Raw genomic sequence first — 25292 nt, forward strand, 5'->3', positions numbered from 1 at the left:
GTATATGTCAATCCCAATCTCCCAGTTTATCCTCCCACCCGCCCTTACCCTCTTGGTAACCATAACTTTGTTTTCTACATCTGTGACTCGATTTCTCTTTGGTAAATAGGTTCATTTGTATTATTATTATTTTTTAGATTCCACATATAAGTGATATCATATGATATTCGTCTTTCTCTGACTCACTTCACTCTGTATGACAATCTCTGAGTCCATCCATGTTGCTGCAAATGGCATTGTTTCGTTCTTTTTTATGGCTGAGTAGTATCCTTTTTATATATGTACCACGTCTTCTTTATCCATTCCTCCGTTGATGGACATTTAGGTTGCTTCCATGTCCTGGCTATTGTAAATAGTGCTGCAATGAACACTGAGGTGCATGTATCCTTTCAAATTATGGTTTTCTTCAGATGTATGCCCAGGAATGGGATTGCTGGATCATATGGTAGCTCTATTCTCTCAACACTTAAATATTTCATTCCTCTTTCCTTGATTGCATGGTTTCTGAGGAGATGTCTGATGTTATTCTTATCCTTGGTCCTTAAAGATAAGGTATTTTTCACCCCCTCTGGCTTCTTCCAAGATTTTTATCTTGGATTTTCTGCAGTTTGAATATGATATGCCTACATGTAGATTTTTTTTGGCATTTATCCTGCTTACTGTTGTCTGAGTTTCCTGTATCTGTGGTTTGCTGTCTGACATTCATTTTGAGAAATTTTTAGTCTTTATCACTTCAGGTATTTCTTCTGGCCCTTTCTCTCTTCTTCTAGAGGTATTCCCATTACACATATGTTATACCTTTGTAGTTGTCCCACAGTTCTTGAATATTCTGTTTTTTCTTTTTTTTTTAAGTCTTTTTTTCTCTTTGCTTTTCAGCTTTGGAAGTCTCTGTTGATATATCCCCAAGCTCATAGCTGCTTTCCTGAGCCCATCAGTCTTTTTTCATTTCTTTTTGATTCTTTTAGCTTTCATCTCTGCTTACATTACGCATCTGTTCTTGAATATTGTCTACTTTTTTCATAGCATGTTAATACTTATTCTCTTAGCATATTAATTTTAATTATTTTAAATTCCCAGACTCATGTACACACTGCTATATTTAAAATGGATAACCAACAAGGACCTGCTGTATAGCACAGGGAACTCTGCTCAGTGTTACGTGGCAGCCTGGATGGGAGGGGAGTTTGGGGGAGAATGGACCCATGTACATGTATGGCTGAGTCGCTTTGCTGTGCACTTGAAACTGTCACAGTGGTGTTAACTGGCTCTACTCCAATATAAAATAAAAAGTTAAAAATAAATAAATAAATAAAATAAATTCCCAGTCTGATAATTCCAAAATGCCTGCTGTATCTGAGTCTGGTTCTGATGCTTGCTCTGTCTCTTTCAAAATGCGTTTTTTACCTTTTAGTACCCATGTAATTCATTGAAAGCTGGATGGGATGTACCTAGTAAAAAGAACTCTGGGTTTTAGTGGTGTGAAGCATTCTTTAGTCCTCTGCATGTTCAGTATTTTCACTGTAAACATCTTTAGTGCAAGCAGCCTCACCACAAGCAGTTTCACCACATCGCTAATTGGCCATAAGGCAATTATGCCGTTAAAGATAAAATAATGAAAATAAAAGAGGAACATTCAAAAAAAGGACATAATGAAACATGAAAAATCAATAACAAATTTTAAAAGATTTTGTTGTGAAAAATAAATCCAAAAAGCATTTGAATACATTTAAGATATGTGTAGATTCACGCTGATAGCTGCATTTGAGTATATCTTAGAGGAAGAAATGATACCATCTTTCTCAAAGACAGTCACTAAAGATTCAGGATCTAACGTCAGACATAAATTCTTTACGATGTAAAGAGATCTAAGTCTCTTCAGATTTCCCTAGGAGTAAAATGAACAGACAGGGATGCTGCTGTTTCTTTTCCATATGTGTAACGTATGTAAGTGGTAGTACATATCTGGACTACCTTTTTTAAAGTTCCATCACACTCTCAGTTCCTTATATTTCACTGAATCATCTAAGCCAGATTCTGTGCCAATACCAAAATTCCATCCACATAATGTTCTTAACTATCAAATAGCAAAAAGCTTTCACCGTTTTCAAGAAACTTGTCAGGAATCACATAACCATTCCTTTTGTGGGGGATTGGAGGAGTGTGATTCCACTTTTGCCTCCAGCTTCTAATATTGCATGAAAAGTTTGGTAAAGATGGTGTTAGAGAACAAGCTGCTGGATCTAAATGAGCTTAAAAATCGAGAATGAGTGCTCTCGAAGACTGTTGTGAATTATTAGCCATAGCTTGGTAAGCTTTTGGTTTTGTAGAGCATGAGGGTGGTGGTGCTCACCAAAAGATCTGCAAACCGATTTTGTTATTTTCTAGTATGGTATGCAATCTGGCTTTACACTCTCTTATCTCACACTTCCAGTAAGTTTTCTATCACCGTATTTTCTATCAAGTTGATGTACATTTGTTATTCTCCACATCTTAAGACCTCCACACATACTGATCACTGTATAGACCATTGAGGCCCAAGATTTCTATGATATAAAGATGGGAGTACTGCATCAATGGAGAAACGAAACCAAACTGTTAACCAGCTGAAACCAAACTGGGAAACAAAACCATCAACCGGTTATTTAAGCTTTTACAGCATTGAAACCAAACTGTCAAAACAAACCGTCAGCCAGTTATTTTGTCTTTTACTGCAGAAGTGCCTTATGGCCAATCAGTTGTCTGGCGAAACTGCTTGCATGAAGCTTCTTATGACAGAATACCTAGAGCCAGTCCTATGACTGGGTGAGCCTGTGCCTAGGCTGTGACCTTCAGGAGTGCTTCTCAGTCTTTCCTTCCGTAGGTGGGGCAGGGTGGCTGGAGGAGGCTGGAGTTGGGACTTTCCCTCTCCCACCTGGAAGATTCTCCCAGGTCAGTTAGGCTCTGATAAAACTCCAGTAGGGTTAGGCTCTGGTGAAACAGTTTCTTCTTTCGAGGGTGAGCCTTGTTAAGAATTGCCGAATGCTTTGGGTGTACAGTTGGCCCTCTGTATCTGCTGTTCCGCATCCTTGGATTCAACCAACCGTGGATTGAAAATATTTTGGAAGCAGAAAATTCCAGAAAGTTCCAAAAAGCAAAACTTGAACTTGTCATACTTGGGCCACTATTTACGCAGCATTTGCCTTGCATTTGCAACTATTTGCATAGCCTTTACATTGTATTAGGTATTATAAGTAATCTAAAGATGGTTTAACGTATACAGGAGGATATGTGTAGTTGCATGCAAATTTATATGAGTCTTGAGCATCCGTGGATTTTGGTATCTTCAGGGGTCCTGGAAGCAATCCCCTGCGAATACTGAGGGACGACTGTATTTCAAAATGACTACTTTTCCCTCATCCTGCAAAGAGCAGGAGGGGACTTTTCTCTCTTTCCATTGTGAGAATCGGGTAGAGCTCCTGGAGGTAAAACTCACAAAAGTGTGATGGGGCCCCCAAAACTGGGTCTCAGAGTTTTCAGCTCTCAAAGTTGTCCACACCGTGCCTCCCTCCAGCGAATTGCCAATTACAGTTTAGGTTCTCCTATCCCGTTACTGGTCCGTGGAGGTTTCTGCTCTGGTAAGTTGTCATTCTCTGTATCTGCCTGTCTCTCCAGTTTTGGGGGCAGTGGTTTGCCCTGTGACCTCAGTTCTCTGATGGGTCTAAGAAGAGTTGTTGATTGACAATTCAGCTTTTTACTTGTTAGGGCAGAATGATGACTTTCAAGCTCCTTACGTGCCAGACCAGAAATCAGAAGTTTAATCCATTAGAAACAAAGAATACTCTGCTATTGATTCATCCATTGCTTTGGCTTCATTACTGTGAGGGTTAAGCATATACAGGGATCAGGACTGTGTTTTCAGACTGTATGTTATGTGATTTATGTCATCTTACATTAAGCATTCCCAAACAGAATTACGGTATTTTTCTTTTTATGATTTTTAAGTTTTGTTTTCCCCTACATGACTCCAAAATGGAGGAACTTCAAGGAAAAGGAGGGATCAAATGAGCAAAAAGGAGGGAGGGATCAAATGAGGATTGAGAAAATTCATTAATTCAGTACTTACCGAATTTCTACCGTGTGCCGTGTTCTGGGGGTACAGAAATAAACAAAACGAAAGGCCCAGTCCTCATGGAACCCACATCCTTAATGGGGAAGGAAGGGCTGAGATAATAAACAGATGCATGAAGTCAGTGATGAGGCCATGAAGGAAGACAAAGCAGAGTGAGGTGCTGGAGAAAGGGAGGGTGTGATTTTAGCACAGCCACGGAAGTGCCCTTGGAGGTGGTAACGTTTGGGGAGAGAGAGACCTGGCTAACATGGGGGGCAAGGCGTGCATGTGCGTGTGGGAGAGAATGTTCTGGGCGGAGGCCTGAGGGGGGAGGAGGCCTGGCCTGCTGATGAATAGAAAGCCAGTTGGCATGGCTGGAACCCAGCGGGTGAGGGGAGACGCCAGGCACATCATGAAGGACAGGGATCAGCAGGGATCAGCAAACTACTTTCCTGTAAGAACAGTCATTTTTTAAAATTTTTTTATTTTGGGGGCTTTAAGGTCCCTGCCATTGTAGTGAGAAAGCAACCACAGATGTTACGTAGACAAATGGGCAGCTGTGTTCCAGAAAAACTTTTTACAGGAGCAGGCAGTGGGCCATAGTTTGCTAATTTCTAACATAGGGTCTCATAGGCCATTGGAAAGCGCTTTGGGTTTTAGTCTAAATATGATCATAGTCACTGGAGGGTTACGAGCAGGTCAATGAAGTGATAGGATTAATTTTAAAAGGATTACTGGTGGCTTCACAGGGAACAGAACATTTTCTCCACACAGGAATGGAAGCAGGGAAAGCTATTGGGCGTTTTGTATGAGTTGAGGAGAGAAGGTGCCTCGAACTGAGGTAGCAGCAGCAGTGGTGTTGGCAAGAAGGGGTGTTAGATGAAGTGTGTGTGTGTGTGTGTGTAGAAGTGGCCAGGGATGACTGACTCTAAGACTATTTGAGCAACTGAGTAAAAGGCAGTTTAGGGAAGACTTCACAAGGATGAGATTTGGTGGAGAAGTCAAGTGTGGTTAAATTTGAGATGGCTGTCAGACATTTAGGTGCCAGAAGTGAGGTAGGCAGTTGGAGGTATTCCAGTCTTCTCTCTTCCAGGGAGAAGAGAAGGTGTGTAAATCATCTGGGAGAGTGAATGGAATAAGGAAACGTGAGAGAAATACTAGACAGCCCTGAAATAGCACAAGGTCTGTCCTCATCAATTTAAAGTGGAAGTAGATGCCATTACTGTGTACATCCTCCCACAGCCATGAGGAGCTGTGTGGGTGCAGGTGTGGAGTGGGTGGAGGGTTGGATTGAACTAGAACTTGGATTTTATTAAGCAGGTAGAATGGAGGGAGAGTCCTGGGAAAGTATGTGGTCTGTGGAATCCAATTCGGGTGGGGAGTGAAAAATGAATAGATCGTAGGTCCTGGTGGGGTTGAAGAATTGTTGGACTCATTGTTACTGGAGGAAGTGAAATAGAAAGGCAAGAGTTTGGTCAGATTTTGCTGTTGATACATTAATTGCTACCAGAAAGATGCAACACAGGACCAGGGGAATGGGTGGTGGATGTGAATGAAGATATGATCGTTGGGTGTAAGGAAGTCCAGTAGCTGAGAGGCTAGAGTGGGCCCTTACCCTTCACGTGCATTTTGGAATCACAGTGATCCTCAGAGTAGTACTGGAGACCAAGGCAGTGAGCTTGGAAGCAAGTGAAACTCCTCAGTGAATGTGAATGATGGCAAATGAGCCAGAAGATAGTTGTAAGTGCTGATTTTAATCAGCTCTGTGGCTTCAGGTCAATCAGTTAACCACTCAGGTGTCAGTTCCCTTCTGTTTGTGGTAGTGAAACACAGTGAGTGAGGGGAGACTAGAGACACATTACGAGGGACAAGGATCAGCAAACTTCTTTTATATAAAAATAGTAAATATTTTTTTAAATGTTAGGGGCTTTATGGTCTCTGTCACAACAACTAACCTCTGCTGGTGTAGCAGCATTTTTATAAACGTGAAAACCTGGACTATCATAGAAATTGGAAGAAACAAGAAAGGGCTGGGAAGGGAAAGAATGGAAGTTTCCTTCTAGGGCAGTGATCTCTTTGAGCGTTATTTACTTCGGGCGTCAGTTTAATGGATCCATTGATCCGGAGTGTTCAACAGTGATACAATCACAAAGCTGTCACCAAAGTCAACAGCCAAAATACTTTTCATTGATTATAACTGACTTTTGTATCTCATGTTACCTTTGTCTGTATTTTTCAGTCTCTACCATAGTGTTTCATATGTTAAAAGAGCTTTAATAAATTGTTATCGAATGAAGATAAAAGACTTCCTAAAGTTAACTGTTTTTAAGAGGCAGTTTTCACCCTTTATGCAAATATAGTATGATGAAAGATTAGGAAGTAGTGGTTATACTTCTGCATAGTTTGCTTAAACTATGAGGCATTTACTAGCTTTTTGTATGTAAATAATTTTAATGGGTATAAAGTCTTTCTATTAATAAGGATTTTGTAATGTGTAATATTGAACAACCAGTGTGTGTTGTAGCTAAAGTATATTTATAATAAGATCAGAGTGATTTAAAACTTAATTAGGTCATGAGGAAGCAGGAACATTAATCCATTTCCGATAAGGTTTGCAATTTGATTTTCACTTTCTCAAGGATTTCATGGTCTCAGATATGGGTATTTCTTTTTTCCTTTAAGCAGTTCCTAAAAAGTCATCTGTAAAGGAGTAGTCTCTAAATTGAGGCGCTCACTTTTCATTGTGGACGTATAGCTGTCCATTCCCATAGAACAAAATCAGTCCAAGACCAGGACAAGGCATAGAATGGACGCAGAGGTATAGTGAGTTTATAGAATATTTAGAAGGCAGCAGGAAAAAAATCTTTTATCTACAAATAATCTTTCTCCTGGCTGATGGTATGGGGCCCACAGCAAATGCTTAAGAAGTTGTTAGTGAGTGAATGGTGATGCCAGGATAATGTTAGACTTTGTCTCTGGAATTCTTTTTTTTTTTTAATGTAAATTTATTATTTTTTTTTAATTAATTTTTGGCTGCATCGGGTCTTCGTTGCTGTGCGCGGGCTTTCTCTAGCTGCGGCAAGGAGGGGCTACCCTTTGTTGCGGTGTGTGGGCTTCTCATTGCAGTGGCTTCTCTTGTTGCGGAGCACGGCCTCTAGGCGCACGGGCTTCAGTAGTTGTGGCACGCAGGCTCTAGAGTGCAGGCTCAGTAGTTGAGACACACGGGCTTAGTTGCTCCGCGGCATGTGGGATCTTCCCGGCCCAGGGCTTGAACCCATGTCCCCTGCATTGGCAGGCGGGTTCTTAACCACTGCACCACCAGGGAAGTCCCTCTGGGATTCTTTTAAAATTTACAAATCTCCTAAGAACTGTTATGTGCATTAGTGATACAGAATGGAGATAATTTACCTGTGCAAACAGCACTGGACTGCAGCTGGCTTTGGAAAGGCTAATGTTTTTGACAATTTATTTGCCTACTTGGCTAAAACAGCAATAACTTTCATATCTAGCTGTAGTTTGTGCAGACTACTTTGGTTTTATAGTTATAGCGTTTTACTCTTTGTCTAATGAGAAATAGCTGAATTATTTTTTTCTAGGTGCCATACAACTGGCTGAGAAAAGTTGCTTTGGTCATAACTACAAGGAGGAATTTGGGATAGCTTTTGTTTTTCACCCAGGTATAGCCAGATAGGAGTAAGGAGAAAACTTAGGATAGTATTTGGAAAATTGGTAAAGAAAACTCTTAAGTTGTTTCAAGTCTTGTATGTATAGAGTATTGAACAGGATGATTTCAGTCCTAAATCAATTATTGTTTCAGTGACAAGACCCAGCCAGACTGATTGATCCCAAAGGAAATTGTGTAGCACGTCTGAAGGAAGCTTTCCTTTTTGGTTTACAAGATTACCTAATCCATAAAGAGGATATAGGTATAGAATATGAATTTAAGTTGTGTAGGCTTTTCTTTGGGGGAGGTCCAGATTTCAGAAGACACTATAGTGCTCCAAATAGTTAAATTTTTATTTAAAATAGCAACTGGATAGCATAAAAGGAAAAATAACCCCTTGGTAAAAGAACAAAAAATTAGAGAAATTCTTAGTCAATAAAGTACATTTTCCAAAAGTATTCCAAAAGAAATCAAATAATTTCCTTGGAAATTTTCCAAATACAGTATGACAGTAACATATTCAATATAGAGAATTTAGAAAATACTGACAAAAAAGAATGAAAATAAAAATTTATCATCTAATCATGTTTTAAAAACCACTGTTAATATATTAGATATCAACGTGTGAGGTGAGGATTTTTTTTTTTTGGCCGCGCGGCTTGCAGGATCTCAGTTCCCTGGCCACAACAGTGAAAGCTCGGCATCCTAACCCCTAGGCCACCAGGGAACTCCCCAAGGATGTTTTCTTCTATCTACACAGACAGATCTTTTTCCATGTTGGGTTAATAAAGTATCATGTATATGCTGAGCATCTTCCCATCATTGGACTACTCCTAGCACTGATGTATGTGTCATACTTCAGTCAGCTGGGCACCTATTGAGTATTTTACTTTCCAGTGTCTCACCAGTATGAATAATGCTTTCACAAACATCCTTGATCTGAAAACTTCGTGTATTTGGTTACTTCCCTAGATGGAATTCCTACAATGGGAATTATTTTCTCAAAGAGTAGAAACATTTTTTAGTTCCTGGTATCTTTTGTTTGCATTCTAGAAAATGTATGTGACATTGGTTTTAAGTGCGCTTCCAGCCCTTAACATTATCATTAAAATTTTTTAAAAAGTAAGTATAGCTCATTGTTTTAATTTACATTTATCTTATTACAGTAAAGCCTGGGCATATTTTTATGCTTATTGACCAGGTCGTATTTCTTATTTTAATATTCATATGTAAGAATATTCATCCTTGGGCTTCCCTGGTGGCGCAGTGGTTGAGAGTCCGCCTGCCGATGCAGGGGACGCGGGTTCGTGCCCCGGTCCGGGAAGATCCCGCATGCCGCGGAGCGGCTGCGCCCGTGAGCCATGGCCACTGAGCCTGCGCGTCCGGAGCTTGTGCTCCGCAACGGAAGAGGCCACAACAGTGAGAGGCCCGCGTACAGCAAAAAAAAAAAAAAAAAAAAAGAATATTCATCCTTTTCTCTTGTATGTTGCAAAAAATGTTTGTCTAACTTTGTTATTTTTATATAGATTTTGAATCAAAACTCAATCTTTTTCATTATGGATCTTTTCTTTGTTAATGTGTAGAAAGTCCTTTCCGATGAAATATCAGAGTAAGCTGTTTTCTTTAGGTTATTTCTTGATTTCATTTTTTAGAAAACAATTACGTAAAATTTCAAGTATATTTAAGAGTTACAGAGAGGAGCATAATGAATCTGTGGTCATCACCCATCTTTAACAAGTATCAGTACATGGCCAGTCTTGTTCCATCTATTTCTGACCCCAAATACTCTTGCAGTATTTAGAAGCAAATCTCAGGCATTTGAGTATCATTTAATCTGTTGATATTTAGGGTTGTATCTCTAAAAGATAAGGATTTCACTTTTTCAGACCTAACCACAGTACCATTATCGCACATAATTTAACAGTAATCCCTAATATCAGTCATTCAGTGTCATTTTCCTGATTGTCTTATAATTGTTTTCAAAAGTTTGAAATTAGGAATCAAAAAAGATTTGTACATTGCCTTTGGTTAATACACATTGAAGTTTCTTTTAATCTGTAGGCACCCCCTTTATATTTTTCCCTTTCCTTCTTCCTTTTTTCCCTCCTTCTTTCCCTCATTTTTTGTTGTAGAAACGGCTTAAAAAATCAGGTGATACAAGTCCTCCAACTTTGTTCTCCTTTTTCAAGATTGTTTTCGGCCATTCTTGGGTTTTTGCACTTCCATATACAGTTTAGAATCAATTTGTTCGTTTCTACAAATAGACTTGCTAAGGTTTTGATTGGAATTGTCTTGAGTCTTTAAGTCAATTTGGGGAAAATGATGAGTTAACAATATTGGCTTCCAATCCATGCATGTATCCATCGATTTTTTTAGGTGTTTTAAAATTTTTCTCAGTTATATTTTTAGTTTTCTTTGGCTAGGTTATGTAGATGTTTAAATTTTCCCTAAATATTTTGTGCTTTTTGATGCTATTGTAAATTTTTTTTTTTTAATTACCACTTCTCGTTGTTTGGGTTTTTTTCTACTTTTGTTTAATTTTACTATTTTGAATATATAAAATTTAACATCATTCAAAAGTCAAAACTATATATGAAAAAGAAGTGCACTGAGCAGTCCCATTTCATCTCCTGTACTTTCCGCCTCTTTCCTACCCACCGCCTATATAGAATAATTTTATTAGTTTCTGTTTTAATCTTTGAGGGTAGAATTACTTTGAAAGTCTAAACACTCTAGAAAGTCTGATCTGTCATGTCTCACTTGGTGTTGGAGGGCAGTCAGTTTGGACTCAACATGGAGCGTTTTAAAAAACAGGGAGCGTTTCTGACACATTTTGTATCTCCCTGAGGGTAGAGGTGATGACCCACGTGACAGGTTCAAAGTATAGACTTTTTCTAAAATATATAATATGTAGTAGGCAAATGTAATTTGTGGACAGAGAGATGTCTTTACAGAACTTTCACAAGCTTTTTCTCATCCTTGTTGCAAAATGTATATATAATGTAAATATAATTTATCCCTTAGGAAAACATTAGTAAAAATTGGATAAGGTCAAAGGACAGCAGTGGCAGTTCCCTAGTCCTGTTTGTTAGCCACAAGGAGATGTAGTAGACAGATGGGCTGTCCTCATGGTTTCTGGCTCTGTGCGTGATGGATTATACTTCACCTCCTTGAATTTAGGTATAGCCATCTAATTTGCTTTGACCAGTGAAATAAGAGTGGAAATGGCATATACTTCCAGGTGGAAACATTTAAGAACCGGAGCAAAATTTCCCTTTCACTCTCTCTGTCTCCTTCCCACTGCTGCTATCAGTAGCATGTTTCAGATGAAGCCTCTCTGTCAGCCTGGGTCCCTAATTGAGGAAACATGGAACAGAGGCCCCACTGGTGTGCAGTGGGTATATAATTTGAATAAGAAAGAAACCTTTCTTGTTTTAAGCCACTGACAATAGGGGTTATTTCTTGCTGCAGCATAACCTGATTTTTCCCCTCTAATATAGGAGAAGTTTATTAATTTTATGGTAAATGGTGGAGGTTTGGGACTTCAGACCTAGGCGGAAATTGAACCACGGGTCTCCAAGAACAGAGAGATATGGAGATCATGAGTTCAGTTTTCGACCATTACTAGTAAGCAGCAACCGTCTGTCTAAAAAGTGACAAAGATATTATCATGTGGACTTCTGCTTTTTTTGAAAAATTAATTAATTTATTTAGGCTGCACCGTGTGGCTTGCAGGATCTTAGTTCCCCGACCAGGGATCGAACCTGTGTCCCCTGCATCGGCAGGCGGACTCTCAACCACTGCGCCACCAGGGAAGGCCCCAGTCCCTTTCTTTAAAGCTGTCCATCCCTAGAAGTTATTGTAAAATTGCCCATCTTTGTAAGAAAAGCCACTGTCTTCTCAGAAATCTTTTTAATCCTGGTTGATCAAAACTCCTGTCTTGACATCAAAGTTTCTGGGCTTTAAGTGCCTGTGTTTTCTTCTTTTATTTCTTCTCCTTTCACGGTTGTTAAGTATTTCATCTTACAGAGTTTTGGTTTTTGATCACCTCCCTCAGTGGTTATTTCTTTAGAGATATGGGAGGTCCTACCTCCCCCCAACTGCATGGTTCTAGTGTATCAGTTAAGGAAGAAAACAGAAAAAGTGACTTTTCGTTTTAGCAATATGACAATTTAGTCTGACCTGAATATCCTTCTTAGCATAAGCTGAGGTTGCCCTGGAGAGGGATAGTGGTGGTTTCTGTTGTGTGTATGTGTGGGGATGGGGGACTGTGGAATAGGATGGGATGGGATGGTGAGTCCCTCTTGATGATCTAGACAAGAGACTTGGTTTCTACCATCCATGGAGGATGTAGGAGATAAAGACTTAGCCTAGGTGAATTAGGGAGTTAGAAATGAGATCCCTGCAATCAAAACAGGATTCAGGAAGGAGTTGGAGAGAAATGTCAAAGGATTAATGAAATCTGCTCAAATATGGTGTGAATGGGAAGAATGAATATGAGTAACCACAGACAGCTGAGATGGAGAGGGAATGAAAGATGAGTAAATGTTCACGTTGAACTAACATGTGACCGGATGTTTGTGGAAATAGATTTTGGTTTGTAGAGACTTTTTTTTGTTTTTGGTAGACAGATTTCTGTAAATACTTCTGTCAGAGATGTGAATTAATAAGAAAAAAAGGAATTGATATTTTAGGTTTTAATTTTGCTGCTGTGGGGAATTCCCTGGTAGTCCAGTAGTTAGGACTTGGCGCTTTCACCGCTGTGACCCAGGTTCAATCCCTGGTCGAGGAACTAAGATCCCGCCAGCCTCGCAGCTCGGCCAAAAACAAACAAACAAACAAACAAGCAAACAAAATACTGTTGCTGCTGTGTATTTAACCGGGAAGCCTAAATTATCCCTGTTACCACTCCTACCCCAGAAGATGAGCCCAGCATTGTTTCTTAAAGGTCTGAGTGGCTCTACAACCTGCTTTTACCTCCCAGCCCCAGTGAGGAAAGTGTTGGGTTTTGTATTTCAGTTCCACTGATGGGGATCAAGCTGGATGACTCAGAGAATAAGAGGATGGAGGCAGGGTTGGTTGAAAGCTGATTCTGGGAAGAACCTCCCTTGACGTTGGGAAGAGTGGTGAAGGCCATTGGCCTGTAACACCCATGACTGCATGTATGAGGGTGATGGCAGGAAGCCTGTGCAGACTGGACTTTAAGGGCCTTGGTTTTGGGCCCATTCCACAATAAGTGGAATGATATTCCCATTTGCCTCACAATCTTTTTGTGGAGGAGCAAAATTAATTTCAAAACATGGAATCTGAAAAATCTCTGGAGAGCTGCATTTCTCAGTGTTTTGCATCATCAAATCTTTTGTTTGACCTCAAAAGCCCAGCAATGACTTCAGGTGAAAAGCAGAAAAGAGGGTGATGCACTTGCCTGGCTACAAGCTGGCCACTGATTTCTGTGGGTCTCAGGCCTTTATCATTAACTAGGTAACTAGAAAGGGCACACCGCCTTGCATGCTTCTCTGTGCAGCGGGGCAAGGTAACAGTTTTTATTACCAATCACAAATCAGCTTGCTTCGCTCACCAGAAAGCTGCCCGAGGCCCTGCTCTGTCTCCACCTTCTTGTTTGCCTGGGAAGAGAGATTCCAGCTGCAGTCGATTGATGCAATGAAATGCCTTTGCTTTCTACTCCAGAGCGTCGGGGCCAGAGTGTTTGCTGGGCAGTAAACAGTTTTCAGTGTCATATTCCTATTTTCCAGTGCTGCGAGAAAGACCATTGATGATTTTAGCACCAGGAAACAAAGATTGTTTCCTTAATAGCAAAAAAAAAAAAAAAAAGCACCTTACAAAATATGAACCAATTCAGGCAAAGCCATGATGTTTGAGGTAAATATAATTCAAAATTTTCTAAAGCTAAGGGATTTGGGATACCCACCCGTAGCTTTGCTTAGGATCATTATAGGTTCTGTGAGCTTGCTTTCTGTTTGAGAGGAAAACTTGCCTTTTGAAGAAATGTGGCACACACGCTCTTAATATAACATGAAAGAAAAGGTTCTTCATGCCAAGAAATCCCTCACGTGAGATGGAATCCCTTTAAACAAATCTGGTGGCAAGCTTTTTCTGAAAGCTTGAAGGAAGGATGAAATAATCTTAAACTGTGTTATGGCACTCCCCCCTCGGCCTTTCATACGGAGTTTGCAAAGCCTGCCTGAAAACTCAGATTCGGCCCCGGCAGCCCCTTTTGTACAGCCGAATGGTGTGCAAAGCCTGCTTCTCTGGCTAATTGGTACAGCTTCCAGGTGGCGGTGATGATGTTTAGATCTACAGCAAGGTCTAGGTCTGCCTGGAGACACGGCATGTTTGAAAAAACAAGGTGTCAGTATTTCTGGGGTGAGGGTAACCAACCAGGGCCTCTCAGGGTCACGTTCAAGTTCATAACCGCGATTCAGCAATTCAACACCGAGGGAAACAAGCACCTTTGCAGGTTTTGGGTTTTTTTCTTTTCCCTATAGCCAAGGACTGAACTTATTTTCCTTTATCACACTGAGCTCCGTTCAGTACCGTTTTGCATCAAGTACCATCTTGATGCTGCTGGGAGTTCAGGGACTTTCAGCCTTCAATCCCCGAGTCTCCGTAAACTCCACCCACCTTCATATTTGCGAGTTTTTCCCATGCTGTTAACATTCCTCTTTAAAATGGAAACACACTGTTTCCATCTCAGCCCTGCTTTCTTGACCCTCCATATCACTGATGATTTGTAGAAATCAAATAGGCATCGCTGCCTCTGCATTCTTTTCCCAATTTGAGTCTTTCCTCTGTTTGGAGAGATGGAGGCCTGCTGTTAGTGAGGCCCCTTCGACCTCAACCTTTGGAGAGAATTCAACAAAGGCAAGAACTCAGCCAAGAAATTAAACTGGATCAAACTTCTGAACAGCGTCCAAAACACAGTATTGGGGCTTCTATCATCCCGAATAAGACCCGAATAACCCCTGAAAGTTACGTCTTTCAGCGACACAAGCGTAATAAAAAACATGGAGATGTTACTACTTTGTTTTCTTTTTGATCAGTAATATCCTAGGGTGAAAAAAAGTATTTTGTTCATATTGGAAGTGGTAGCCTTCATGAATCCCCCTTTCTTTTTTTCTTCTTTTTCCCCCTGACTCCAAGTCCATTCTCTAGTAGGTCTGTGTCTTTATTCCCTTCTTACCCCTAGGTTCTTCATGACATTTTTTTTTCTTAGATTTCCCCCTGACTCAATAGATGCAATTTTGTTTTAAGTTTGCTTTTGTTGTTTAGCTCTCTATCCAAAGACGTGAGAATTATTTTTAAATTTATGACAAATCTCAGACGGGTCTAGGGTAAAGAATGTACACTTGTTGAAATATGAAAGGCAGTTCCTTGAGGGGATTATGTGGGAAGCATGCTATTTAAATATTTCTATGCTTTCCCAAATCATCCTTGGCTTCTTGCCCTGGAGAGTGAAGCCTCATTCCAAAGGGGCAGGAGAGAAATTCTGGATTAGAAATCAAGAGATGCAAAAGCCCGAGCACCATACCTACTGTGAATGTGTTTTGTCATCTTGGGCAAGTCATTTCCATTCCCTCTACACCTTGGTGAACTGATCAGTAAGATGATGTGGTGAAACTTGAGTCAGTGAATTTAAACTTGATTTTGTTTTTTTCTTACTGCAGTGTCCTCTTATCAAACATAATCTTACATAAACTCCAGTATGTCATTTAGATAAAAGACAATTTATGAGATCTAAATTAATCTTTATTAAAAAGTTAAGCCATAAGAACAGAGGCCATTCGGGCATTCATAAACAACTGAAAGGGGAGTTGTATTAATTTCCTAAGACTGCCGTAACAAACTACCACAAACCGGTGGTTTTAGACAATAGAAATTTATTCTCTCACGGCTCTGGAGGTCAGAAGTCCAAAATCAAGGTGTGGGTAGGGCTATGTTCCCAGTGAAGTCTATGGGGAGGATGCGCCTCCCCTGCCTCTTCCAACTTCTGGCAGCCCCAGGCATCCCTCGGCTCCCAGCAACATAATTCCAATCTCTGCTCATCTTCCCATGGCCGTCTTCCCTCTGTGTTTGTGTCTCTATGTTGTTACATGGCGATCTCTTCTGTGTGTCTGTTTTCTCTTCTTATAGGAGCATCAGTCATTGGGTTAAGGGCCCACCCTAATCAAGCCTGACCTCAGCTTAACTTGGTTACATCTGCAAAGACCCTATTTTTTTTTAACATAAATACCCTATTTTTCTTTTTTTTAAAGACCCTATTTTCAAATAAGGTCACATTCACAGGGACTGTGGATTAGGATTTCAACATATTGTGTGAGGGGATGCAATTCAACAGTAATAAGAGTGACAGATGACAATTGCAGGGTTATATTAACACCAGTAACCAATTCACTTTTTTTTTTTACATCTTTATTGGAGTATAATTGCTTTACAATGGTGTGTTAGTTTCTGCTTTATAACAAAGTGAATCAGTTATACATATACATATGTTCCCATATCTCTTCCCTCTTGCGTCTCCCTCCCTCCCACCCTCCCTATCCCACTCCTCTAGGTGGTCACAAAGCACTGAGCTGATCTCCCTGTGCTATGCAGCTGCTTCCCACTAGCTATCTACCTTACGTTTGGTAGTGTATATATGTCCATGCCTCTCCCTCGCTTTGTCACAGCTTACCCTTCCCCCTCCCCATATCCTCAAGTCCATTCTCTAGTAGGTCTGTGTCTTTATTCCCTTCTTACCCCTAGGTTCTTCATGACATTTTTTTTTTCTTAGATTCCATATATATGTGTTAGCATACGGTATTTGTCTTTCTCTTTCTGACTTACTTCACTCTGTATGACAGACTCTAGGTCCATCCACCTCACTAGAAATAACTCAATTTCGTTTCTTTTTATGGCTGAGTAATATTCCATTGTATATATGTACCACATCTTCTTTATCCATTCATCCGATGATGGACACTTAGGTTGCTTCCATCTCCTGGCTGCTGTAAATAGAGCTGCAATGAACATTTTGGTACATGTCTCTTTTTGAATTATGGTTTTCTCAGGGTATATGCCCAGTAGTGAGATTGCTGGGTCATATGGTAATTCTATTTGTAGTTTTTTAAGGAACCTCCATACTACTCTCCATAGTGGCTGTACCAATTCACATTCCCACCAGCAGTGCAAGAGTGTTCCCTTTTCTCCACACCCTCTCCAGCATTTATTGTTTGTAGATTTTTCGATGATGGCCATTCTGACTGGTGTGAGATGATATCTCATTGTAGCTTTGATTTGCATTTCTCTAATGATTAATGATGTTGAGCATTCTTTCATGTGTTTGTTGGCAATCTGTATAACTTCTTTGGAGAAATGTCTATTTAGGTCTTCTGCCCATTTTTGGATTGGGTTGTTTGGTTTTTTTTAATATTGAGCTGCATGAGCTGCTTGTAGATTTTGGACCAATTCACTTCTGTATTTTGTTTGGTAGCACCATATGGAGAAAAATCGTGCTCCACACTAATAAGTAAATGTAAATGGTGGTCCTTTTTTTTTTTTAATGTAAACATGTCATTTTGCAATCTCAATCTTAATCCCTTCATTTAAACTGATCCCGAGGTCTGAAATAGCCACACTGGGAAATTTATGCATCAACATTAAATTACTGACAATTTCCTGCACAATACTCACCTTCCTTACTGGAGAGGGTTCACTTTTTAAAAGGACTTGATAACTGGACTCTGGAGGAAGCTTAGGTCATCATTATATTTGGCTGACACTGTGTTTTCAAATGTCATCATACCCTGGGTTTAATGGCACCATTTGAAAACATCTTGCTAGTGGCATGTCCTGTCTGACATTCCCTCAAAATTTCACAACAGTAGGGAGTAGTGTTATTTTGTACTTTAAGTCTCAACTTGGTTTCAGTTTTGTTCCTGAAACTTTCTCTGCAATTGTAAGCTGTAACGTGGGGACTGTGAACTCCCTCAAGGAGCCCATTCAGCGGGTTGAAAACAGTATCTAGATACTCCAGCTGGTCCAACTAAGTTACATTCGAGAGGTGTTTAATTAATGGAGGTTTCTTTCTAACACAAAAGTTATTTATATTTTTATTTGAAATATCTGCTCCAGAACCTTGTCTTGAAACTACTAAAAGCTTCCATGTAAAAACATACATTCTGGAACTTACCACCCTTATCATGAAAATAACTCTGAAATGTCCCCAGTTTAAAGACTGTGCCTTAAATTTGACAGTTTTATGGCTTTTTCCAACTTCTTGCAAAATGCTGCACAGACAACCATTTAGCACAAGTGCAGTGACCACCAGCATGTTTCAACAACTTCTTTTATCTGAGCAACTCTTTCCATAGCCTCAGAATAGACATGCTACACTTTTGACAAGTTGTTCAATGGTATATTATAATCTAATCTGAAAACAGTTTTTCTCCTCCAGTTGGGTTTTATCTAATACATCTTCCTTGAGTTTCTTTTGGATGACTGTATAAAAAACAAGCAAAACACAGAGATCGGCAAATCCATATTTTCATTCAATTGAATCATAAAAGCTAAGCTTTAAGGGAATTCACCAGATGTGTTTTGATGTGTATTTTGGGGGTAAGAACAGTGGTGCTACCCAGCGTGATGTGGGTCCTCCAGGGTATTTGCAAATCTGTGGGAGCCTTTTGCTTGTCTCAATACCCAAGGGCACACCTGGCACTAAGTTTCTTTGAGCCAAGGTTGCTAAGTGACTTGTACTTGTCTCACCTGAAACGCCAGCGGAAAATGAGGGTAATTATGTTTCTGTAAATGTCTGCTTATTTAACATAGCCCAGGCTTTAACAAGAATTTGTCTTTTCCTCACTTGTAGCTTTGGATGCTCCTGTTGAGGAGTTTTCATTGACAGATTTAAATTTAGTTCACATAAAACGTGTGCTGATGACGCTGAGCAGGAACATCTGAGTTCCTTGCTTTTGGGACTTTTGTGTTTTGTTAACAAATCCTCTAATTTAGCAGGATTAAAGATGGTATGGGGCTTCCCTGGTGGCGCAGTGGTTGAGAGTCCACCTGCCGATGCAGGGGACACAGGTTCGTGCCCCAGTCCGGGAAGATCCCACATGCCGCTGAGCGGCTGGGCCCATGAGCCATGGCCACTGAGCCTGCACGTCCGGAGTCTGTGCTCCGCAGCGGGAGAGGCTGCAACAGTGAGAGGCCTGTGTACTGCAAAAAAAAAAAAAAAAAAGATGGTATGATTTCACTGCATGAAGTACAAGAAGTTGAGCAGTTTTAGATACACTGAAACGACTTTGCATTTCATATACTGTTGTTACAGTGGTGTGGTTGACCATTGCTTGACTATCACTTTGGGCCAAATAGGCACTTTTTGTCTTGAGACAATCTTATTTTACTCATTATCTTATTTTCTCGTTAAATTTAATTCCTTAACCAATGATTCCTTTCTACTTTTAAAGGTAATTACTTTGTCTCACGAGAAAACATATTTTAATTTAAACAAAAAGTATCCAAAACTTACCATAACACTTAAGCCTAAATAATTATCATGACATATGTTACTTGTTTGCCGTACAGATTTCTGTGGCTTTCTGACAAGAGCAAGCACTGAGCAGAAGCATCTGAGCCTTGTCTGGCATTTGATGAATCTGATTAATGCATGTTAGGGTAAGTCTACTCGCCAGTATAATTTTACGGGAGAGGCCACATGCAAGTCTGACTTGAAAAAAAAAAAAAAGGACTGGTGCAGAGTTACTACTTATTTGGTTCAATGTATTATATATATGCTAGAGATGGCTGAAAAAGCTATAATTTAAGGTCTGTATAAAAATGAAGAAAACTGAATGGGAGGTAACAGAATGGTGATCTCCGATGTGTTCAAAATTGGTGTTTTTAATGACATTTTAAAAGTAGTTAGAACCTAATGGCTGATTTCTGACCAGCCTGAGCTCTCAGCCCCCTAGTGGTGTTCAGCTTGGTCTAGTCCTTTTCATCCTTGTCTTTCCCTCAGTCCAATCTCGTCATTTCCATGTCAGCTTCATAAATAATTCCAGTGTAGGCATGACCCCGTCTCAAGGTTTTTCTCCTTTTCCCTTGCCCAGCTCCCAATTCTAACCCCCGAGAGCTGCCTCAGATAGCTGAGGAGGGGACACTTCACATCTTGGTCTTCCCTTGGCTTGTTTCCCCTGTGGAGTAAATGGCAAGGCTGTCTCTGTTTAATTCATACCAAACAACCTGGCAAAAATTATGGCTCTGAAATTGAGCTACGGAGTCCTCTTTTACTTATATCAAGAGGTTCAAGTAATGTACATACCTTTGCCCTGAAGATGGTCTCCTGGCAGGTGGACACCATGCCTACCCATGTGGGGCCCACGGAAACTTCTGGATCTTCACCATCCCCTTAGGAGCTGCAGGGAAACCCAGGGGGATGTTTCTAGCTCCTCTTTGGTATAGATACACCTTGTTGCTTTCTCCACAGTCTTGTCCCCTTACAATGCAGAGCGATTCTGTATGGCTGGGGCTTTCAAAATATCCCAAAGTTGGAGCTGAGCATGTGTCTCTTTACTTTGGGATTTCCCAATGAAAGGTTTTCCATATTGCTTTCTCTCTCCTGGTGACTGGCCACTATGCCACCACCATGCTGTTTCATTCCCTGAAGCTCTCCTTTTTCCTTCTCCTACTGGGATCTATTTGGGGCAAGAAATAAGGGAGCAAAAGGAAAATCTGTCCTCCCTGTTTGTATCTACTCTTTGTAATATTTTGTTGTCTTATCAGAGCAGGAGTTGGGGAGTCAATTTCCTTTGATTTAGAGATTAAGAATGTGACATCTTTTTGTTTTCCCTGTTTTACAGTCAAAGATATGTTGACAAGTTGTAGGAAGATCAGTCATTTTACTGGGCATGTGGGAAAGAGCACATCATTAATACTTTGAAATATCATCATGCCACATAAATTAAGCAAACACAAATGAAACAAAAAATTAACACCTTAAAATCAACCATTTCTTCTTCTTTGAAATTCACTTGAAACTGGTTTGGCTAGAAGATGTCTAAAGTTCCTTCAAAGAAACTGTCCAGTTTTCCATTTGCTGAGTGATGACGACAATTATACTTTGATTTCTCAAGGATTAACACAGCAGGACAGAATCACTGGTCATCCCCTTAACCACTGGCCATATCAAGGAGATTTTCTTTGTAGAGAAAATGCCAGTTGGTGTTCTGAAGGAAGAAAGGAGAAGAGAATTATAGAATCCTTAGAATAAGGGAAGCAGAAACCCTGTTAAAAGGAAAACACTTCTTTCCGTACCCCATGGGCCACTTCTGACGCCAATTGTGTGTTTTTTTCTCGCAAACCAAACAGTTCTCTAACTCTCTCAACACCGTTTGGGGGCTACAATCCAACTCTGACACTACTGACTCAGAATTAGCAGAGACCCCCACAGGTTGAGGGCTCAATCCCTCAAGACTGCCCCCACTTCGGTAAGTCCCAAGATGTCACCTGTACTTCTGATCAACTGGCTATAAACCAGGCGTTCCCACAGCCCCCTTCTCCAGTTCAATAATTTGCTAGATGGCTCACATAAGTCAGAAAAACATTACTTACATTTACGGATTTATTATGAAGGATGTGATACAGGAGGCAGATGAACAGCCAGATGAAGGGGTATAGAGGGCAGAGTCTGGAAGGGTCTGGAGCACAGGAGCTTCTTTTCCCTTGGAGGTGGGGTGTACCATCTTCCCAGGATGTGGATGTGTTCACCAACCCAGAAGCTCTCCGAACCCCATAGGTTTGGGATTTTTATGGAGGCTTCATCACGTAGGCATGATCAATTATTAACTCCATCTCCAGCCCCTCTCCGCTCCCTGGAGAATGGGGGATAGGGCTAGGAAAAAAAAAAAAAAAAAAATCCCAAGCTAATCTAATCACGGCCTGGTCTTTCTGGTGATCAGTTGCCATCCTGAAGCTATTCAGGAGCCCACCAAGAGTCACCTCATTAGAACAAAAGACAGTCCTGTGACTCGGGAAATTCCAAGGAATTTAGGAGCTCTGTGTCAGAAACCAGAAGTAGAGACCAAATGTATATTTCTAGTTATGCCACACCTGTGTTAGGTGAGATGAACTTGACCTGATAGGTGTAACATTCAGAGGGAAAAGGCAATGACTAGTGGGGCCTAGGGAGATTTTAGGGAGCGTCTGTCTAGCCCTTTTCTTAAGCAGGCACCAAAGAAAAACTAGTTTGGACTGGAAAACTCATGAGATATTTCTGTAATTGTGAAGGGTCAAATAAAAGGGATCCAAACAGTATATAAATATAGAAGTGAGGAAAGATTAATGATTATGTATATATATATAATTTTCAAATAAAAAATTAAAAGATAATTTATCAACAGAGTGTTTATGTAAAAACAATATTTACATTTTGAAAAGATGATAAAAATGTAAACAGTAGGGCTTATGTAAGTTGGTTATCAGTATACTTTCTTTGAAAAATTTTAATAAAACTATCATTGAAAAGATCTGTTACTTTGATATTAATGCATGTTTTTAAAAAGATAAACCGAAGGAGATATTTTCTTCTTGAGAAGAACCAATAGATATTATAATAGATATGATAGTGTCTTAAAGAGCTATCTAAACCTTAACAAGACCTAAAATGCTTTTATTTAATTATTTTCCCTTTTGTTTAATCCATACACATTTCAGAGAAAAGTTCATCCAAACATCAGATTAATCTTTTAATTCATAAAAATGCTTATTTGGAAGATTTAGTGTTCTGTTCCCAAGTATCTTGTTTATTAGATATTCAGTATTCATGTGTTTTGCTGAGAGAAATCATAATTAAACTTCCCATGGTTATAGTTGGGAAACCATGCCTCCTTTCATGGTGATAAAATGTTGTGACACACTATAAAGGCACAATGTCCTTGTTACAAGTTTATTGAATTTTTATGAGGAGAAAAAGGACAGAGAGGGTTATGTAAGATCTTATGTGAAAAGAGATTCTAAACCCAGAATCCAAGAAAAATAAAAATTCTAAAACACAATTCATGGAGGGAGGCCTGTGAAGAAAGAAAGAGGAGGTCTTTCAGGACCATTTAAATTGGTGAATTGAGACTTAATTTTGGCTTAGTTATCAATTAACAACAGTTACTTCTTTCCCAAGGCAAGGGGCCAAGGCAAAACATGCAATTTGTTCAAAGCCTATAATCCTTTTACTCTGGTGAAAACAAGTGTAATATAATTACTAAAAATAAATATATCATCCTTTTAAATATTTATATTTTTCCCCTAAATTTTGATACTTTGGCTGGCAACACTGAGCAAGTCAGTTGAATACTTATAAATCAATAATAGGTCACATGGTGTCATTTGAACTGAAAACATTGAATTTTGTCAAGTTTGTTTAAGTACTTGCAACGGTATGACAGTGAAAATGTCACATTTCTCCTTTTAGGTCTCATTTGTTCAACATGTAAAGTAAAACCAAACTTTTGTTGCCAAGTGTTTTTCCTCCAAAGCTTTTTCATGTGTATTCATTTAAAAAGACAACAATTCAGCTGAAAAGACTACAAATCCAATGGTTGATGCTTCCAAAAATTAGGATAGTTGTCAGAGAAATCAAAGATGAGCAGGTGGAGTTACGTTTGTAAACCTGCTTGGGAGTTAATCATCAAAAAGTTTGAGAAAAATAGTTTTCTTGGTCCTTCAAAGGGTAAGAATGATTTCCTAGCGACTAAGGTAGCTTTAGTTTGGATTGCCATCCACAGGATAGCTAAGACTTCACTTCCCATGAGCATTTTCCTAACCTTGAATAGCGACATATGGTCTGCAGATCTCCTTGCCACCTGAAAAACGACTCTGAACAACAGCCAGATTTTTTCTGTTCTTTATAGAAACTTTTTTAGATGAACATATTTTCTTCTTTATCAGGCTTTTCTCTTCTGAAGTTTTATGCGAAGAGAGACATCCTCTAAATCATTTGTCTGAATAAACTAATCAAATGTTGCTTCATACATGCCACATAGTCATAGAAATATCTTCTCAGAAACTCTAGGTTGACCTAAGAAATTGCTACTCCTGCTTTTTTTTCCAAAGAATAAAACAGGATTTTACATCATGTTCAAGAGTAACTCTGAAATGTATCTCTGTGATTTAGAGAACACAGGTCTGTTCAATGATTTTTTGCTTTAAGGACTCTAGAGATTGGTAAAGTAGGAGAGATGGATTCTAGAATTTTGTCTCCTTATGAACTCACCGTGTGGCCTACAGTTTTTCTCCTGGAGTGAACACATTGATCTAAAATAGATGATCTTTACAGTGTCTCCAGTCATATGACTTGACTTCCTTTTCTACATTATCGTCAAGTACTATGCTCATCTTTTTTGTCAGTTATTTATTCCTATATAACAAACCACCTCAAAACTTAGTGGCTTAAAAAACCAAACATTTAATCACTCATGAGTCTTTGGCCTGACTAGAATTATCTAGGGCGACTCTTTTGCTCCATGTGATGTTGGTTGGAGTTGAGGGCATCTAAAGGCTCAAATGGGCTAGAATATCTAAGATGTCTTCTCTATTGGGCTGTTGGCCCAGAGCTCAGTTGGTTTCACTGACCTTGATTATCCTCAACTATCCTAATTCTTCTTACAGCATGGTTCCTGGCTTTCAAGTGAAGAAAGTACGAGTAGTCAGTTTGTTTAAGGTTTGGGCTTGGACGTCCCCAAACATCACCTTTGCCAGATTCTACAGGTGAAAATAAGCACAGGATTAGCTCAGATTCAAGGAGAGGGGAGACTAACTCCATCTCTTTTATTTATTTATTTATTTATTTATTTGGTTGTGCCGGGTTTTAGTTATGCAAGTGGGCTCCTTAGTTGTGGCCAGTGGGCTCCTTTAGTTGTGGCACATGTGCTCCTTAGTTGTGGGTTGCAGGCTCCTTAGTTATGGCATTCAAACTCTTAGTTGCGGCATGCATGCGGGATCTAGTTCCCTGACCAGGGATCGCACCCTGGCCCCCTGTATTGTGAGTGTGGAGTCTTAACCACTGCGCCACCAGGGAAGTCCTTAACTCCATCTCTTGATGACTTGTGGCATATGCACACAGGGAGGGAGGGAATTGATTGTGGTCATATTTGCAAACTATCTACCATAGTCAACCATTGGGAACAAAAATTCACATCCCTCCCACACACAGAATACAGTCAGCCCTCCCTCAAAGATTCATCTTAGTAGAGCATGGGCTCAAAGTTTAGTATTTCTTTATCTTATTAGGTTCAGGTGTGTTATGGACTAAATGTTTGTGTGCCCCCCCACATTGAAATCTAATCTCCAATGTGATGGTATTTGGAAGTGGGACATTTGGTAGGTAATTAAATGACTCTGTAAGAATAGACCAGAGGTTTAGCTTGCTCTCTTTCTGCCATGTGAGGATACAATGAAAAGTCAGCTATCTGCAACCCAGTGTAGGGATCACCAGAACTTGACCATGCTGGCATGATGATCTTGGACTTTTAGCCTTTGGAACTGTAAGAA

The 25292-nt window shown here is 39.8% G+C and overlaps 1 pseudogene; it reads right to left on the reverse strand.

Annotated features, from left to right (window-relative positions):
- LOC114885459 overlaps positions 1-25292 on the reverse strand; it is a 36581-nt pseudogene that overhangs the window by 2332 nt on the left and 8957 nt on the right.

Source organism: Monodon monoceros, unplaced genomic scaffold (assembly GCF_005190385.1).
Source record: "Monodon monoceros isolate NGI ecotype Baffin Bay Population unplaced genomic scaffold, NGI_Narwhal_1 Super_Scaffold_6, whole genome shotgun sequence".
Lineage (NCBI taxonomy): Eukaryota > Metazoa > Chordata > Mammalia > Artiodactyla > Monodontidae > Monodon > Monodon monoceros.